The 13,470-nt window shown below is 42.1% G+C and overlaps 1 protein-coding gene across 1 annotated transcript in view; it reads left to right on the top strand.

Moving 5' to 3' along the window:
- The window catches only part of NCKAP5 (NCK associated protein 5), a 363,982-nt gene that overhangs the window by 20,131 nt on the left and 330,381 nt on the right, over positions 1-13,470 (top strand). The window lies entirely within an intron of this gene.

The following is a 13,470-nucleotide window of genomic DNA, read 5'->3' as shown; positions in this document are numbered from 1 at the left end:
ATGCTCATAGATGCCAGAAGATGCTCATAGACGTGGAGGAGTTGTGCATGAAGATAAAAGTGCCCATGTCAGGTATTTAGCATGACAATCTGCAAATACTGAAACAGGCAAAGCTGAGAGATCTAAGGAAACCTGTGCCATCTCTTTTACACTCATAGAGGGGGTGACTGTGGGACGCCAAACTCTTTTGCCTGCAATGCCACACCTGTGCTAACCCCATTACCTGAATTTTACACATTATTAAAACTATGTTGTTTCCGTCATTTTATGCTAAAATTGTGGTTTGGGATTTTTATCCTCACAAAGTATAAAGCCCACTGACATGCTAATAGCAGTGAACATGGACTCAGCAGGTTTCAGTCTATCCACTGATGCTCTTCAATCACCTGCTGTGTTCTTTATTGGGGTTAGAAGAGCAGTCCCACCTCCCCAGGTTTCCATCCCTTCAAGGACTCTGCTCCTCTCCCTCAGGCCTCAGCTACAAGGCACATCTCAGGTAATGTCAGGTGGCTACTTAAGAAATGTGCAGAGAGTGTTTAAAAAGGGCTCTGTCCTTTTCTTGGCACCATTTCTTATGCTGATGAATTACAACCCTTTTCTCAGAAAAACATAATTAATTGGAGAGACATAAAAGTAGTGAAGAATAGTGAATTCTCTGAGCTGCTCAGGACCGTAGGGAAGAGCTGTTTAACCCTGTTCAGGCCATGCAGCTCAGGGCTCTGATACTGAGACGTGACTGTTTGCAGGTTGTTCAGCCTGCAACAAAAGCTGCTCTCTTGGCTTGCACGCACTAAGCAGGTCAGGTCGTGCTCCCAGCACTTTAAAACTCTTTCTAGCTTGTGGGCAGAGAAAGAAGGTTTGGTATGAACTCACAACTTTATATAATACACCCAGGGACAGACAAAATCTGAAAGGTTTTGTATGCTCAGAAGTCTGTTTAGTCCCAGGGCCTAAACCTCTGTTATTGGTTCTAGGCATACACAGCCCCAAAAGAGACTCCAGCCTAAATCCTGCAGCTAAAATGTACTGCTGTGATCCAAACAATCGACCACAGACTGTCAATATTTATCTGGAGAAAAGAACGCTCATAGAAAATGCTCATAGAAAATTACTGAAAGCTAAGGGAAATGCTAGCAGTTGTGAATTTTGCACAAAGACATTGCTTGGTGTACTATTCTCCCCTAAATGTTCTCACTGATGTAATGGATTGGATTTAGACTTTATTAAATGTATTAAGACAGAAACTTTCATTTCTCTGAGGTAACTGTAATGTGCTGTGTGGATGGCAACAAGGAACCAGATATTTCTGGCTTTAAGTCCTACCTAGTGGAAATTTGGACTTGCTTTATAGCCAAGGTAGGGCACAATGTCTAATTCTTTACCCTTCCTGTGAGTAAGGGAAGGATAGAGAGGGACATTTGTCAGTGACATAGGAAATACTGTGTGTGTGGCACCATCCAAAGTGCTTTGTGTTATAATCAGTGCTATGTGCATGTTGAAGCACCCATAAGGACTTAATTGGAGGAGAAACAGAAACCATGGCTGTATGGGATGGTGATACTCTCTCCCTGCTCTGCAGCAAGGAGTAGGTAGGGTGGGAGGTTGCACACAGCTGAAATCAGGCTTCAAGCACTGGCTGGAGGTCAGTGAATTAGTGCCAACATGTGGCAGCTGAAGTTGTGTGGCTGATTAACCTGTATTGGTGTTGAAACAAACGTGTTGAGGGAAATAAATATTGCAATACTTCAAAATTTTGTATGTATAAACCCATCATGCTGTCATCACCATTGTAAAGCAATTTCTTCTGCCTCAGGTGGCATTTACAGGTTGTGTCACCTGTTGAGTTTCAGGGCAAGCATCCATTTGCTGTACTGGAGTGTCACAGGTCTGTGTCTGTGAACCTTTCATTGAGTTGAATATGTGTAACCAGATCTGGGAGTGCCGTCCATACAGTTAATTAGAAACTTTTGAGTTTACTATTCCCAGCTATTATTTCATAACAAATTGGAAGAAACATTCTGAGACTCGGGTGCCTTCAGCATCCTCTAGTGAGACACATGGCTGACTTATGACTTCATGAAATTGCATCAGGAAAGGCAAAGCCTTTTGTGTTTTCCTTGTTGTCCCCAAATTCCTGTTCTAGCATACCTCCTCTCAATTGTTGCCATCATGTATGTCTATCTTCTTTACCCTTGTATCATCGCATTCTTTTCGAGCCTCGTGCTTTAGTCCAGTCCCCTGCTCATCCAAGTTCTTGGGTCTCTCTTGTCCTCTTTCTCTTCCCAAATGTTTTGTGTGTAACCTCTCAGGCATTCAGGGTTGGACACTCTGCTTGGGAAATCTGGCCTTGATTCTCTCAAATCCAGCTTCTCCTTGTTTGGTGGAGAGTTTAAGCATTATCATATCTCAGAAAGAATTCTGACTTCTGGGTGTTTAAAGAAAATATGTTTTTACTTTTGCACTCGGGACCATGAGATACAAATAGGCGTTTCTGATAACATTCCTTACCTTGCCTGGCTCTGCTGCTTTTCCCATCTGCATCAGATTGTAATCTTCTGGAATGTTTTTTTCCATGATTTAATCTACAAGTATTGCATAGTGATATTAAAAAAAACCAAAAGAGATCCTCTTCCTTCCTCTGCTCTTAGACTCTGAATATAGAATCTATGAAGGTATTTGATGGCAGAGTGAGAAGAGGAAAGAGGTATTTCTGAAGAAAAGACATTCTCTCTCCTTGGGATATGGATCTGGGCCTTCAAAATATGAGCATAAATTCCATCAGTGTTTTGTATTAAGGCCTGCCCATCAAACAATGAGTTTCAGGCTTCAGATAAGAAAGAACCATGTTAGGGGCATCCTTCAAACAGGAAACAATTCCATAGCTATTAAACCACTCTTCCTTACACCACAGGCACTGTAACTACTTTTGGATCACTCAGATAAGTAGAGATTCAGTTTTATTTCCTCTACTAATCTACCCCTCACAGGTGGTGTCTTGGGGAAATAAATGTTACAATGAGAGCAAATAAACATTTTAAAACTAATAAAATAAAAGTGCACAAATATGTTCATAAAAATGTCTTTCATAGGACATAGATTTTTTAGTGAGTGATAATTAATGCTTCACTGGAAGTTAGTAGTTTGAAACCATGGAGTTAAACAAGCTCCAGAACCCTACCACTGTAAAGAAAAGCCAGAGGAATTGCTACTACTGCTGCCCAGGTGAAAGGGACATCTTGCTGTTAGCTTCTATTAAATTAGATCTTTATCAGTTTTTGGTCATAATATCACAGGTGGTATTCCAGAAATATCCAGTATAGCCATTGGCTATTACTGCTCTGCAGGTTTCCAATATTGGCACCATGCTGAAGATTTGTTATACACCCAGTTATTTACATTTGCAGGCAAAGCAGGTAAGCCTGCAGTGACATTGATGTTTTATGACTTTGTATTCAGGTGAAACAGTTAGAAAATATTAACTTCATAACAGTTCTCACAGGTAATCCTATGAGATCAGTTATAGAAAATAATATCTTTGTAATTTCTGCCTGGCATTTAAAACCCAAAACATACCACCCAAGGAGGATATACCTTTTACAGTTTCAATATAGTTTTATACTACCTCATTGTCTCATCTGCTGTACAAGTGATGCTACTGCATTTTGAGTTTATAAAGTTTTCTTCTGCAAATTGATTCCAATCAAAACACCACAACTCTGAAAATTGAATAGACTTGAGAAAGGAGAACGAAAGATTCAATCTTTTTTTGTTTTAAATAACAGATCTGCATTTGTCATGTTTTTATGATATTTGTGAGGATATTTTATTGTATAGGTGGTTATAAGATGATAAGATCAACAACAGTTGAAGAATAAGATGGAACTCTGTATCTTTCTGGTTTGCTGTGCAAGAAGTCAAGACCAAAGTCTTTGCTGTTATTGCCACAGTATTTCTGTTTAGCCTGAAAACAAACAAAATTCAAAATTCATAATATTGAAGGAATGCATTTATTTGGAGTATGTTGCTTAGCTGTCATGTAACACCCATGTCAGATTGTTTTCTGTTAACAGAGAAACAGTTCTTTCTGAAGAACATTTTGCTTTGTGTGTCTTAAATCCTTAAATCCTTTAAGTTTGGTTAAATAGAACAGCTTTACAAAGAGCAAGAGTGTGAATATTTCATGAGTTTGATTTTTTTACGAATATTTTTCCTGTTGAATCTTGCATTTAAGCATAAATAGTTGAAAACAACTAGTGAAAGAAACTAGATAGAAACAGGAAGGAAAGGGATTTTTCTGTGTCCTTTATTCATTTCAGGTAGGAATATACAAAGAAAAGTAATATGAAAATTCTTAATAAAAAAATGTACTTTGATAGAATTTAGACACCTAATTTTTTTAATATGGGTAAAATGAAGACATATGGGAAGATTTCTGTGTTAATATTTGCAATTTATCATTTGGTATGTGAGGGAGGTAGCTTAGAAAGGCAGTGGTATTAAAAGGCCTCATGAAAGGATTGATTCTATTTCAGGTTTTCCCTACAAAATTCTTAAACAAAAAGAAAAATGGAAAAACCCCAAACTATAAATAGACCCAAAGCCAAGCTTTTAAGTAATTTGTGTGGGATGAGAGGAGTGTTAGAACATATCACTGCCACCAGGGCCACGTTGACTACTCTATTCACTGGGGTGCTCTTTGAAAATAATAAAAGCCCTATCCTTTGCCTGATCCAAAGTGTCCAGTTGCCTCCCAGGCCCTTTTGATCAGGAAAAAGTCAATGTTTCAAGCTGTGCTCTTTATTTATGTGGATAATTCCCAGCCTGACTACACACATGGCTCGCCCTTACAGCTGTGGTGGCATTTAGCTGGGGAGATTTGAGAACAGAATATCTTTTAGAAGCAGCCAGCATTTATCAAAGCAGAAGTTTTTGTTTTATTTAAAATGAGTCTTTTGCTTCTGAAAGCAAGTTGTGGTGAAGTGCTTCAGTGGTGGCTGGTGAACTGTGCCCTGCTGCTTTCATTCTGGTCACACGCTCCTGTGGGGCTCTGTAGGATGGGCTTCAATGGCACCACTTTGTTGTAATCAGGGCAGAGTGTAATGTAATGAATTGCTCTGAGGCGTGGGAGGAATACCTTCAGCTGCCTGCAGCTGGATTGGTGGCATGGGCAAAACCACTGAGTTCAATTGGAGACTGCTGAGAAATGTGTGTGTGTTATCCGGGGCTGGGAGCCAGGAATTCAGGGGTTAAGTCTGACATCTGTCACCTCTGATCAGTTCCTAACTAGGATTAATAAATTTCTAATTCAGTTTTCTCATTAACAAAACTGTGATTCAGTTTTCTTGTCAATAAATTGGGTGTTATAGCAATGTCTTACCTCATAAGTATTCCAGGAATGGTCTGTTATTAGCGTGAGTCTGTGGCTTGCTTTGATATCTTCAGATGAAAGGTGTCACAGAGAACATGATGTTGGTGCAGAGCTGGGAAAACTGCTGCAGCAGCAACACAGGAGGGGAACCCTTCATGTCTAGGAATTAAATTCTGGGAATAGCTCTGAGTATTTTTTTGCTAGTTGACTGACATTCACAGTGTGTCTGACATCACTGTGCACCATAACATAATCCAGCAGTTCAAAATGAAAGGTGGCATTAAAAATATTGCCTTGTCAGATGTCAGCTAATGTTCTAACTTTTGTAGCCTGGATATTTTTTCCCACCTAAAAGCTGCTGCCAAATTCCTTTGGAGTCTGCAAGTACTTTCAGTCCTCTCAAAACTCGGATTTTGATTTGTGTGCTAATTTATAATGCAGAATTTTGTTCAACTGGGTACACCATCACAGAAAAGCCCATGCCAAGGATTGAATCTGGCACTGCAAAATATGATTCAGCATTGGAAAATGCACCCAGAATGTGAGCCTCAAACAAACAGTTTTTGGTGTTTTTCAGAGGCAAGGTAAAGCATGCCTAATATCCAGTGCATCCAGGGGGAGAGTAAGTCAAGGAGAACAGTTTAATAAAGGTGACAAGTGTGGAGTTTTGAAGTAGAAGACAATACAGGGAAGAACAGTGATGAAGCACAGGTTGTGTTGCTACCTGTAGAGGTGAAGATTTGCACATTCATGAGGAAAACCACAAGATATGGAATTGACATAAGGGCTCAGTAAACAAAATTCTAAGAAAAATCTATTCATAGCATCATAGAATGGTTTGAGTTCGAAGGGATCATAAAGATCATCTTGTCCTAACCCCTCTGCATCTTCCTCATGGCAAGGATAATATCACACAGTTCTGCAAATCTGTCAGTTATGACATCTATTCCACAGACTGGGCAGATGAAGTGCTATCAACTGTCTGCATAATAGACAGTCCTGGAATCTGACTGGAACTTTGTAGAAAAAGAAAATCCCAGTGGGGTCAGAGTGTGTAAAAGCTATCTAAACAGAAGGACAGATTCTGTTGTGCACACCCAGAGCCTTTAGCACCTGGACTTTGACAAAGCTGAGCTATCTATAAACATAGTGCCAAGAGCACAAACTGCCCTGCATTTGCATTTTTAATAAAGTGAAAATTGAGACAAGAGCTCTGGTGTGTTAGGCAGAAGAGAAGAGCCTTCTGAATGGGTCAGTTTACAGCAGAAACTGCTGAGAGGTGAGCAGAAAAGAGAAACCACTGATATGGGACCAGTAGTGTTTAGGCTTGATATTCAAATACCAGTAGTACAAATAATGTGGGGAACTGTGGTCTGAGTGGATTTAAGGACATCACTTACCAGCACAGCAGTATATCTAATGTACAAGGAGAAGAATCTACATCACCCTGGATAAACAGGATAGTCACTAATTACACTAAGAGAGATGATGGCACTTCCATGTAGCAGTGGTGGAGATGGCTGGTTTGGATTGCATTTGCAGAAGAGGGATTTGAAAATGAAGAAGTGTGCAGAGCACTGAACTTCCTGACAGCAGATGGTTACTGTAAGTCACATTTATAAACTCTGGAGCAGGCTGGAAAACCTTAAATCATAATTAAGAAGCACAGGGGCTGTGAGTTCTAAAGGACTCAGTGAACCCAGGGAATGATGTTAGAAGTGCCAGGCCTAACATGAAGAAATGGTTTTGTTAGGTACCAGTGCCACAGAAAGAACTGAAATTTGTTTACAGACAGTGACCTATTGCTTTGATTAAAGCTTACACCAATAGAAACCAGTAATCCTTTTCTGGAACTGGAGAGGTGGATAAGCAGTGAGCAGTGGAGAGATCCTTGAAGAGAGACTAGAAATAAAAAACTAACTGCCCTGAAAACAAACAGTGCGTGGAGCATGTTGTTCCTGAGCAAAACTTTGAATAATATTCCTACTGGAATATACCTCAGTGGTTTATTGATCAAAAGCACCGACTCCAACACAGGCAGGAGTGCTCTCTGAGAGAGGAATTGTTTACCATTTGTTGCTGCACATCAAAAGTTACATCAATAGGTGTACAGGGTGACATGGTGACAGCTTAAACAGTACCCATGTCCCCAGAGATCATGCTTTGACAAACTGCTGGCTTTTGCTTTCTCATGTCTTTGGCACATAAACTTAAAGTGACAAACACCAGGCTTGAAGGTTAAAACAGAAGCCTTAAAAGAAATTTATGCAGCTGATCTACCCTTGTTCATTGTCACAGAGCTGGATGAAAAAGTGAAGGAAAAGTAAGAACAGAGAACAGAAAAGATGGTTTAACTTGGGCCTGCATATTAGCTGGCAGATGGACTGGGAAAAAACAGAGGGCAATCATATTCTGTTGCCTTCTAAAAAAGCTGAGAAATTGGCCTATGTTGCTGCAGAATCTCAGTAATTTCACTGTCAGACTTTTGACATTAAAGTATTAAATTCTAAACAACTTCTAATAAGCTTTTAAAGACACTGATTTAGCTGCAGAGGAGGAACTAAAAATGAAAATGAAGGAAAAAGCAAGAGATAAATGCATGAATTTTGAGAGTTATTTGGGAGTGAAAGTTCAGTATGGTACAATAGACAATTTGGGTGTTACAAAAATAAAGGGTGTTAAGTGTTCTAGTTGATGAACTCCAGAAACTGAACTTTGTGAATTTTTTGGTAATTTATAGTTGCAGATGTCAGGACTTGGAGGAAAGAAGTCATATTTTTATCTTGGTGCAAGGGAGACAACCGTGCTGAGACTTGGCTTTCCTCTTTGGGACATATTAAGGAGAAGTTTTGCTGTGCAAGTGTTTGCTGGTGGATTGTTATTTGGATGGAACCCCATGTTTTATTTGGAGGAGTTTGATGGTTTGCAGTGCGCACACCAGGCTCTGCTCCCCAGGGTTTTTGGGAGGAGCTGGCAGGTGCCTGCCCTGTGGTGCAGAGCCAGCCCAGCAGCCTCCTCCTGCTGCTGCCTTTTCCCTGGAGCACAGGGCTGCTGTGATCTCGGGCTGCTCTGTCCCTCTGCCCTGCCCCACCAGTTACAGAGTGGAGCTGTGACAGATGTCAGCCCTGCCCTGAGGAGGGGAGCTCAGGGAGGGCTTTGGATTCAGCGGGAGCGCGCACCACGCTGGGCGTGTGCCACACGGTGATGTGCCTCATGTCACACCAAGGCTGAGCGTCAGCCTGGCCAGGGATCAGCAGCCACCAAGGGAAATGCATGTTCTGGGGACCCTGGTAAGCTCCCAAAGCAGCAGTGAAATTGGACGCTTTGCCTGCCCAGATGTTAAGAGCAGAAGGCTGCCTGTAACGAGAGATCTGAAGAGATTGGGGTTAACTAAATAGGGATTTTATTGACAAACCTTTCAAAATGCTTCATGCCTTCAGCAATTAAGCACAACACATATCCTGGGAAGCACAAGTCTCCTTTGTGTCTCCCAGCTGGCTGATTCAAGGGGAATACAATCCTAGGGAGAAGAGAAAGGAAAAATTATGCCCTCTATTGTTTTATTTTGTTGACATTTTTTCTGACCCTGCAAGACCAAGAACGAATAGTAAATCTACCTCCTGCTAGGTTATGGCATCCACTAAAACATTCTATTTGGAATATTGTTGCATCCATAGGAGAATCTAAATTTCTTTTCACAGGCCAATATACAAAGGGAACAAAATAAGTCTTTGCAAGAAGATATGCAGGCATTTCCAGGTTGTTTTGTTTTACAAGTAGGTATGGTCAATTTTCACTCATGTTTTGAATTTTGCTAATTTTGTCCACTTACAGTGAGTGTGAGATAACCTCAAGTCAAAATTACGGCTCTGAATTGTTTGCAAACCACTAATTCCAGCCTGTGCTAAAAATTTTGAGGCTTTTATATTTTAGTTCCAGCTGGAAAATTCTAGCTTTGTTCGTATTTATATATATATATATATATATATATATATATATATACGCTGCTCTTTTCTTCATATATATATATATATATATATATAATATATATAAATATACACACTTTTGGCCCCCTTGCTCATTTAATTGCATAGCTGTGATAGATGATGCAAACTAAACCTGATGATGTACAATGTTTTGCTTCACAAGTTTACAATTTTGATCTTTAGATAAAGTGTGTCTTACTGAAAATTTCAGTTAAATCACTGTGTGTTTTGCCTTTGTGGAATAAGTGTTCCCTCATTAAAAACCAAGCTGCCAAAGAACCACCTAAATCTTCCACATGGAAAATGTTCTGCTTCGTGCTGTCAAGAGAACCATGCAAAACTCAGCAATGTAAATATGTATTTTGCTCAGGACCCCTGGAGGCAGGGATATTTGAGGGTAGGCACCCCGATTCCAGGCATTTTTCTGTTCTGAGGAGTCTGTAGGTGCTTGTTGAGCTCTAATTGCTGGGAATGGCTCTGCTGGCAGCTCCTTCCCTCCTCTGCTCCTGCACCTCTGAGCCTGCCTGTGTGCTTTGGCTTGCAGGGCCTTGTGTGACCCAGATAGGAAATGAGCTGGGATCATTGCAAGGCATTTAAAATAATTGGGTATCAACAGCTGGCTTTATGGGAAGCTAACAGTGTAAATCCAGAGAGTTTTTATGATTTCAATGGGTATTTTTCCCAGCGTATAAAGCGGATCCAAGTAATTTTGGCTGGGAAACAGTTTCCCAACTTATTTCTATAATGATACCTTAGAGTTTTTCATTATAGTGAAAATCTCTAGTAGGTCTGAAGGGAAAAATTACCTCCACTGTTTCCAGACACCCAATATGTTTTCTCTGTGCTTGAATTTATGAGTTTTGGCAAAGATAACTCACAATACGATCAGGTTTCAGGGCAGTGGTTTCTTGCACTGAATCCCAAACAAAAGTGTAACTGTTCAGAAGGCTCCAATGCGTCTTTGGTGATGTAAAAATACAGGACATTGCTCTCAAAAAATCTGCCAGTCCATTTTTGTCTAAGTGTATTATTTACTACACAGTGTATTGAAAGAGCTTTTTGAAGCACAATTTAATTCTTGACTTCTTTCAAAGTTTTTACAGCCTAAATTGCAGTCCCTGTCAAAAAGAGCAAGATTTGAGTGTTGAAGCCAATTATTTTGTTTCTATTGCTTTGTAAGTAGATTCAAATATACCTGTTCATTAAAAACCTTTCCTGGAAGACAAGTGCTTGAATTAAATGACTGAAAGGTGTAATGCAGCATTCCACTTGGACATTAGACTGGATCAGAACAGGGAAATTTCTGGGAAATTTCCCATCCTGGGAAATTTATTTCAATGCTTTGACATTTTGGTCTCAATTAAATTTAGTTTTATTTTTTACTTATAAATGTTGAAAATATTTTCTCCTAAACTGAATTTACTTTTCCCCCCATATCTGTTGCATCTTTTCTGGCCTTAAATGCACCAAGTTTGAGAGTGCAAACAAAAAGTTTCTGATTCATAGTAAGAAGCGGGTTATGGATGTGTGCATTGGAGTAACGTAAATTGGAGTAATGAAAAATATTCTGTTATCCTAGAGGAAATCTGTTATTTTTTAAGAATTCCATTGTCATTGCCCTTAAAAATTTCTGGTTTTTCATGTGGAAACTGCAGTCTCCTCTGGAGTAGTCTATAGAAGGTTCCTGAACAGCTTTGCTAAAGCTGTAAAAGATGCTGTTTGTTCCTTTAGCCAGCCTATCTGTTGCCTTACTCCACTAAGAAGAAACTTCAGTGGCACTGATTAGAGAGATATCTCAGTCAGGAAAGTGCACACTCCACATATGTTCAGGTGATAGAATCTGACATTGCAATGCGCTAGGGCGTACGCGGCCCTATGTCCGGCTAGCTGAAGGGGTGAGAGTGGCCGACGCCCCTACGCATCGGAGGCCAGCCCCCCTTGGCGTCTTGGCCTCGGGCTGGGCTGGATCGCGGAGTCGGACTGCTTGCGCTACAAGGGACGAATGAGGAGGCGACCACTTGCTAAGGGAAAACACGTCGGTTTATTGGAGAGTCCCACAGCAGAGGGCAACCAACAGATGGTAGAACCCCCAGCAAATGGCCCGGAACAGGGGGAGCAACAAGGTTTTAAAGTGAAGGGGTGGAGAAGGGAGGGAAACCCGGCAAACCAATCCATGAATAGGTAGGGAGGTACAAAACATAACTGACATGAGGATATAGCCACTAGATATAAAGCAAAAGAGGGGCCCCGGGACACCAGCCAACCACAACCCCCAGAGAGGAGAAGTTTCCAGAAGTCTAGGAGGAGTGGGGGGTGATTGACTGGGCCCAGGGGGGAGGGAAGACTTACTTATAAGGTAAAGCCTGGGAGGGGAAATTACATAACATAAGAGATTGGCAGTGGAGGGGGAAGGGGTATCCACGGTAACTTAACTGTCAGGGCTGCAGTGGCGGGAAAACTGTGTAGGGAGGAACCATTTAACACCGAACAGAGGGGGAGCATACTGGGGGAGAAAATAGGGGAGAAAACTGGGGGACTTTAAAAACACATCACAACATCTCCCCGTTTCTTAACAAATAAAAACAAAAGAGGCTGGAATGTCCATGAAAATTCAAAGTTCGGGAATCCGCGGCTGGCCCGGCTATTTCTCGCCTCCTTCGAGCTGGAGTTCGTCAGTGTCTAGGTGTTCTTGAGGATGCCCAGTTGACCTCTCCTCATCTGCATCCTCTCCAACCTCTGGGGTGAGGTCTTCCAGCTCGAAGGGCACTTCCGATGGAATGGTGGCGTGGTTCACAGCTGGCGAGATGGCCTTGGCTACCAGTTTCTGGACCAGCCCGCGAATCAACACAATCACAACTGAAATGATAATTAAACTCAACACAACTTTAACAACCGATTCTAGAATAGAACTGGCCCACCCGCTTAGGCCCCAACCCTTAAAAACGTCCCCCAGCCAGTCAGATGTTTCTTGCTTAACCTGGTGCAACAGGTCTTGAAGTCTTCTGATGGACTGTCTGGCGTCCTCAGCCCGAGAGGACAGGTTCAGACAGCAGAGGCCCTCAAACTCCTCGCAACGGTGGTGGTGGAGCAGCAATAGAAAATCTATTGCTGCCCTATTCTGGAGTGTCGCCTTCCTTGTTATTTCCTCGTCTGTGAGGAGGTCGTAAAGCGCGGCTGATGTAAGATTCGCTTGCTTAGCTACCCAACACTCTAGGCGGCCCAATTCACCTAGAGCCTTCGCTACCGATACCCAAGGCAACAGAATGGTAAAAGCAACGGATTTTGAATGTGACCAATGGGTAATTTCATCATCACAGTCTTCCGTGAGATCTTTCAAATCTCTTTTGGCTCTGCCCAATTCTGCTGTGATGTTTGTTCTCTTCCAATTAACAATTTGGGTGATGTTAGGAGTAAACAGCGTCAGCCGGCCAAGAGTACACGGCCCTCCGACCAGGCCAGAGGGGATGCCTGCCCACGCTCGGTCGCCACAAATTAGAAACACGCCTCTTGGAAGGGAGTAAGGGGTCCGTCCAGTAGTGGTGGGGCCGAGGATTTTTAGAACGGCTCGGCACCACTGCTTGGCTTGATACTCTTCTTTGGACTGACGGACCACCTCACTACCCTTCTCAACTGGGGTAATGCCATAATCGAACTGAAAACAAATGGAGGCGTTGGCAGACCCGAGGAGATGTAATTCGGTGGGCTCAGAGGGTGCGGGATCCAGCCTGACCACTCCGTCTCTCCAGGCATTGGATGAATCAAAATTGGGGAGAATGGTGAGACTCTGGGATAGGATTGGGGAAAAGGCATGTTGGAACGTAACAGGGAACTCGCCTGGAGAGAAAGGGATCCCCACAAGGCAAGACGACATCGGGTCCTCTGCTGCGCCGGTGTCTAGGCATATACTGTCCTGTCCTAACGATTGGGCCAAGGCACGCCAGACGTTGATCTTTGGCTGGGGGATGACCCACGGCTCCGAAGGTGACAACAGGAGTCCGCAGGTCGCCACGAATATCATTAGTAGACAAGGGTTGGTAGCCAGCGATGTTGACACCAGGGCCATTGGGGAGGTGTAACTACAACGAAAGAGACAAGTAAAAGTATCACAAAATCACA

The sequence above is a fragment of the Ammospiza caudacuta genome, chromosome 8, assembly GCF_027887145.1.
Source record: "Ammospiza caudacuta isolate bAmmCau1 chromosome 8, bAmmCau1.pri, whole genome shotgun sequence".
In the NCBI taxonomy this organism is placed as follows: domain Eukaryota; kingdom Metazoa; phylum Chordata; class Aves; order Passeriformes; family Passerellidae; genus Ammospiza; species Ammospiza caudacuta.
The sequence above is the reverse complement of the archived record's forward strand: the minus strand, read 5'-3'. Positions and strand labels throughout refer to the sequence as shown.